Source organism: Raphanus sativus, unplaced genomic scaffold, assembly GCF_000801105.2.
Source record: "Raphanus sativus cultivar WK10039 unplaced genomic scaffold, ASM80110v3 Scaffold4630, whole genome shotgun sequence".
In the NCBI taxonomy this organism is placed as follows: domain Eukaryota; kingdom Viridiplantae; phylum Streptophyta; class Magnoliopsida; order Brassicales; family Brassicaceae; genus Raphanus; species Raphanus sativus.
Genome location: NW_026619932.1, coordinates 1 through 6,434, shown reverse-complemented (window position 1 = coordinate 6,434; position 6,434 = coordinate 1). Strand labels below are relative to the sequence as shown.

General features: G+C 39.4%; 1 pseudogene; it reads right to left on the bottom strand.

Moving 5' to 3' along the window:
- Positions 1-5,170: 5,170 nt before the first annotated feature.
- On the bottom strand, positions 5,171-6,405 carry LOC130507493 (protein LAZY 1-like; annotated as a pseudogene).
- Between the last annotated feature and the right edge of the window lie 29 nt (positions 6,406-6,434).

Sequence of the window (6,434 nt, the reverse complement as noted above, 5' to 3'; positions counted from 1 at the left end):
ACCTCTTTACTTAGCGATATTTAAGCCACTGTCGATTTTAATAGCGGTTGTTATGAGTGCTATTTTTCTAGGCGATTCTCTCTACCTCGGATGGTATATATATATTATAGTGAATATGAACACAAGTTAATAAAACGTTCTCTTTGTTTTATTAATCTTCCTTTGCTTTCTTACACTTTTCTTTCTTGAGATCTTCTTACACTTTTGATCTCTATATATAGGTAATAGAAACTACTTGACTTATCCTATTACAATTGAATCTAGGAATCTTTATCTTTATCCTAAACCTATTAGTTATTCATCTTTACTTTAGAATAACTTGTTTCTTAAGTTATCTCTTGAAGCTTATCCAACATTCTCCCTCTTAAGCTTCAAACCATCTTCTAGGAAATCTTGAACTTGAATCATCTCTCGCATTTCTTTAAACTTGTTCTTTGCTAGAGCTTTTGTTAAAATGTCTGCCTTTTGTCTTGATCCGGGTATGTGTTCAACGTCAATGAGATTGCGTTCAACACACTCTCTAATGAAGTGAAACCTCTTGTGGATGTGTTTGCTTCTTCGGTGAAGAACCGGATTCTTAGCCAGTGATATAGCCGATTTGTTGTCGACCAAGATCATTGTCTTCTCCATCTCTTTTCCTGTTACTTCACTTAACAAGTCTTGTAGCCAGATAGCTTGTTTAGCTGCTTCCGTTGCAGCCATGAATTCGGCTTCGCAGGATGACAAAGCTACCGTGTCTTGTTTCTGAGAGCACCATGTTATTGGTGTTTCTCCTAAGCAAAATAAGTAACCTGTAGTACTCCTACCATCATCCGGATCCGTGTTGTGACTGCTGTCACTAAAGCCTACAAGCTTCTGTGTTCTTCCTCGCTTGAACTCAAGACCGTGCCCGAGAGTTCCTTGTAGATAACGCAATACTTGCTTCAAGGCGTTTCCGTGTGACTCTCTTGGTGACTGCATGTACCTGCTTAGAATCCCAACTGAGAATGCCATGTCAGGTCTAGTATGCATCAGATACCTTAAACATCCAATCCTTCTTCGATATTGAGTAGCGTCAACTTCCGGTTCTTCCATTGCCTTGGATAGTTGTAAGCCGAACTCCATTGGAATGCTGTTTGGATTACAGTCGGCCAAACCTGCTTCCTCTAGTATACGCCTTGCGTATGCTTCTTGTTTAATGATGATTCCAGTTGAACTTTGCTTTACTTCAATACCTAGATAATAGGTTAATAACCCGAGATCAGACATCTCAAACTGTTTTGACATTGAAGCTTTGAACTCCTTGATTATCTTGGTAGAGTTTCCTGTAACAAAAAGGTCATCAACATAGATGGCGATGATGAGTAGCTCGTCTCTTTCTTCTCTTCTGTATACCGAACTCTCCTTTGCACACCTTTTAAACCTTAGCTTCTTAAGTATCTGATCGAGCTTAGTATTCCAAGCGCGAGGAGCTTGCCTTAGTCCATATAATGCCTTAGAGAGTTTGAAAACTTTCTCTTCTTCTCCCTCTTTTTCAAATCCCTCAGGCTGACTAACATAGACATCTTCGTTTAGCTCTCCGTGCAAGAATGCCGTTTTGACGTCCAAGTGGTGAATCTCCCAGTTGTTTGCAGATGCTAAACTGACTAGAAGTCGGATTGTCTCTAAGCGAGCTACTGGAGCGAACACTTCTTCAAAGTCTATTCCGTGTTCTTGCACATATCCTTTCGCTACTAGTCTCGCTTTGAATTTGTTGATTGTTCCATCCGCATTCCTCTTGATCTTAAAAATCCACTTTAGACCGATGACTTTAACTCCTTGAGGTTTATCTACCAATGTCCATGTCTTATTCTTATTGATAGAATCTATCTCATCCTTACATGCTCTTGTCCAACGAACATGTTTCTTTGCTTCTCGATATGTTGCTGGTTCGTCATTGATGGAGAGTAGGAGTAGTTCACACTCGATCTTGGCAAGTAGTAAGTAGTCGTCTAGATAACTCGGAGTCTTCGTCTGTCGCGTTGATCTCCTTGGTTCATTGTTCTCACTTTCATCTACCGGCTCTGTTTCGTGTTGCTCTGTTTCGAGCTGTTCTGTTTCGTTTTGCTCTGTTTCAGCTTCGGTTTGAGCCTCTGTATTTTCTTCCTGTGAGATAATGAATGGACCCTTTCCTTTGTTTATACTAGTTCCCCACGTCATGTGAAACATACCAGAATCTTCTTGCTTTCCTCTATTCCAGTTCCAATGTTTCTCCTCATCAAACTTCACATCGCGGCTTACTATTATTTTCTTGGTGCTTGGATTGTATAAACGGTAAGCTTTCGATCCGGGTTCAATACCTAGATGAACAAGACATTGTGATCTATCGTCGAGCTTCCTTAGTAGAACTGAATCGATCTTCGCGTAAGCTAAGCAACCAAAAACTCTTATATGTCCGATACTTGGCTTTCTTCCCTTTAGACATTCATAAGGAGTTTGATTTTTCAAAACTCTAGTAGGAACCCGGTTGATCAAGTACGTTGCGTGTCGAACTGCTTCACCCCACATATAGTTGGGTACTTTCATAGCTTTCAACATACTTCTCGTCATCTCCATTAAAGTTCGGTTTCTCCTCTCAACAACACCGTTTTGTTGAGGGGTGTATGGTGCTGTTAAGTGTCTTCTGATGCCATTGTCACTGCAAAACTGAGAGAAGTCTCTTGAAGTAAACTCCCCTCCCCGGTCTGTTCTGAGTGTTATAATAGCTTTGTTTACTTCTTTCTCCACGAGTGCTTTGAAGGTCTTAAATTTCTCAAAAGCTTCTCCTTTCTCTTTGAGTAATATAGACCACATGAATCTCGTGTTGTCATCTATAATGACAAATATATATCTGTTTTGCCCCAAGGTTGCTGGAGTGATTGGCCCACAGAGATCGGCGTGTAACAACTCTAAGACTTGCTTTGATCTGTACTGAGTTGCAGAGGGAAAGCTGTGTCTTGTCTGTTTACCAACGAGACAAGAATCACACAACTGTTTTACTTCGCTGATATCTGGTAAGCCTAAAACCATCTCCTGTGTTGCCATACTTCGTATCGTCTTGAAGCTAATATGTCCGAGACGAGCGTGCCATCTCCACGGTTCTTCACTTATCTTTGAGAGAAGACAAGTAGGTTTACCTACTTTGAGAGATATCTTGTAGAGTCGATTAGCTGATCTTAGTACTTTCACTAATAGTCTCCCGTTTGGATCTCTTAAAGTCAAGTAATTGTCTTTCATCCTTACATCGCAACCTTGTTCAGTGGCTTGACCGAGACTGAGTATGTTACTTCTTAGGTCTGGTATGTAGTATACATCCGTAAGAAGCTTCTGTTCTCTTGTCTTTGCTTCAAAGAGAATTGATCCTTTACCTTCTATCTTCACACATGAACCATCTCCAAACTTTACTTTGCCTTTTATATTTTCGTTGAGTTCTGAGAAGTAGGACTTCTCTCCTGTCATATGATTGCTAGCTCCGTTGTCAAGGAACCAACTCTTATCATCAGTCTTGCTTGGTTTAAGTGTTTTAGGCATTACCTTTTCTTCATTCAGATACACTAGTTCGTGTAAGTAAAGTGCTACTTCTGCTGCTTCTGTCTCAGTCTTGTTAAGCTCCTGATCATCCTTCTTCTCGGTGCAAACAGATGCGAAGTGACCTTTCTTATGACAATTAAAACATTCAATCTGTGAGTAGTCTCTTTTCTCCTTTTTCTCGTATGAGTTGCTGCTTCTGCCTCGCCCTCTTCCTCTTCCTTCTCTGCCACGACCTCTGTTTCCTCCTCGTCCTCTCCCTCTGTTTCCATGATCAGAGTAGAGAAGATTCCCTTGCTCTTCAATCTTTTCTGTTTTCATTCGTTCTTTTCCTCGGCAACGCTCTTCAAACGCCTTGAGACGTCCTACTACATCTTCAAATCTTGTTTTATTTAGGTCAAGAACTTGTTCGAGGGTTGCAGAGATCTGTAGAAACTTGTCTGGCAGACAAGAAAGAAACTTCTTTACAAGTTTTGGTTCTTCCATCGTATGACCTAAAGAAGCCGCTGTTCCTACATATTCCGACATCCTTCCTGAGAATGAGTCTATCGATTCATTATCTTTCATCATTAGACGATCAAAGTCAATCATCAATGTGTGCAACCGAGCTTCAATAACACGATCAGCACCAAGATTTAATGCTTTTAATGCTTCCCATATCTCTTTAGGAGATTCATGATCTCCAACTTGTAGGATAAGGTTCTCCGGAATTCCTTGGAATATCATGACAGTAGCTAGGTCGTTTCTCTTCTGATCCTTTGAACCTGGTTCAATGGTTTCCCATACATCATGAAACCTTAACAACACCTTCATGCGCATAGTCCATACTGCATAGTTTGTTGTCGTGAGCATCGGTGTTTTCACCGAAGGCGGTACAGCGGGCATGTTTCCCTGCGGTTTGACGTCTTTATCGTCTTTGTCTCCCATCGATCTTCGTCAAAGACAATAACCTGGTTTGCTCTGATACCAAATATAGTGAATATGAACACAAGTTAATAAAACGTTCTCTTTGTTTTATTAATCTTCCTTTGCTTTCTTACACTTTTCTTTCTTGAGATCTTCTTACACTTTTGATCTCTATATATAGGTAATAGAAACTACTTGACTTATCCTATTACAATTGAATCTAGGAATCTTTATCTTTATCCTAAACCTATTAGTTATTCATCTTTACTTTAGAATAACTTGTTTCCTAAGTTATCTCTTGAAGCTTATCCAACATCTACTTGATAGTTTTCTTAGTGGTCTGGGTTTCCTTTTTGTTTGTTTCAATATTGATCAGTAACACTGGACCTGATTTTCTGTTAACCAATTGAATCTGGTCAAAGAAGTATCATGTTTAGTACCTCTATTTCTTCTCTATTTTTAATTAGTAGCCTCATGGAGTTCTAGATGTTTACATATTCTTAGCTTATATTATGAGGTGCATGAATGGTGTTGAATGCAAGCTCAAGAGTCAAAGAGTCGTATATGAAACACATTTTGTGAGCAGTTACTCGTTTGGAGCAGAGATGTGGCTCTTGTGAGCGGTTAACAGTTGTGGCTAAACTCACTACTGCGAATGTGCTTAAATTTTGGTACTATACTTCTATAAAAATAGAAGTTTCTTATTCATTACCTTAAACTATAATACACAACCTTTTGATTACACATTACTAGACAATGATTTTGTAGACATGCGTCTTTTTTTTGTTACACTGTAGATATGCGTCTATAGTTATATATATATTCATATTATTTTTGGAATAACTACGAAATTCTGAATCCGAAGACTCGTACATTTGATTACACATTACTAGACAACGATTTTGGTAGTATGTATATATGTTTGATAGGAGAGAATTTCGCTTGGAACATCAGTGGAGGTTTGTTGCAATGTATTGCATCTTCACAGTTCCAGAACATGATCTGCAAAAACAAGCACACAATATGAAAACTCTTGAGAGAGAAATAACATGACTAGTATTCTGTGTGTTGTTCTTCATAACATCTCGACTTACACTCTGCATCAGTCTTGATCCAGTTTTCCTTTTTCTTGTTCACTTTAGAGATGGAACCTGGAACGAGAAACCTTCCATTAAGGCTTGGTACCTTGAGATTGCAGCCGTTGATGCAGCTTCTTCTGTCATCTATCTTGCTATCGTTTCTTTCAGGTGTACACATGACAGGATGGACTTTACTTTGGAAGATTTGAACACTCTATAACCAAAACCTCATTAAGTTTCAGAATTTATCAACCAATCTCTTTGGATAAGATTTGAAAACGCTTAAAGCTAAAACGACTCAAACCTTTCTTATATCTTTCTTCATGTGCATGGAATAATCATCATCATCTTCGTCATCATCATTTCTCGTCTTTGAAGGAGAGCCGTGGAACTTTTTAAATATCCTTTTAATCAAATCTCTTGTGCCATGTTTCTCCGTTGAGTTACACTCTCTTTCTACTTCCTTTCTTCTCTTGAAGACGCTTTTAAGTAAGCCCTTTATCTTCTTTACTTCATTGATTCTCTTCGTAGGCTCAGTAGATAATGGAACGATACTATGACCTTGCGCGGGACATGCATCAGATTCTGCCTTCGATCTCTCTACTTGTTTACTGCTACTATCCTCAGGATATTCCTCAAGAAACTTGTCTAGTTTCTCAGTAACGAGCTTTGCCATCTCTTCCTTGCTCCGGTTACATCGTCTTCTACAACGGAAGCTGTGAATTTTGGTTTTCAGGATCTCTACCAAGCGTCCCGATGGCAAGAAAGCCGCTGAACCCGCCTTCGTCAAACCAAGTTCCTCACCAGTTTTCTGTGGAGTTGGGTCATGATGAGATTGTCTGGAGAAGGAGAATGAGTTTGTTCGGATGTCTTGGACTTCAGAGGACACCTGAGTTCTTAGACAACAGAAACTACCTGAAAGAT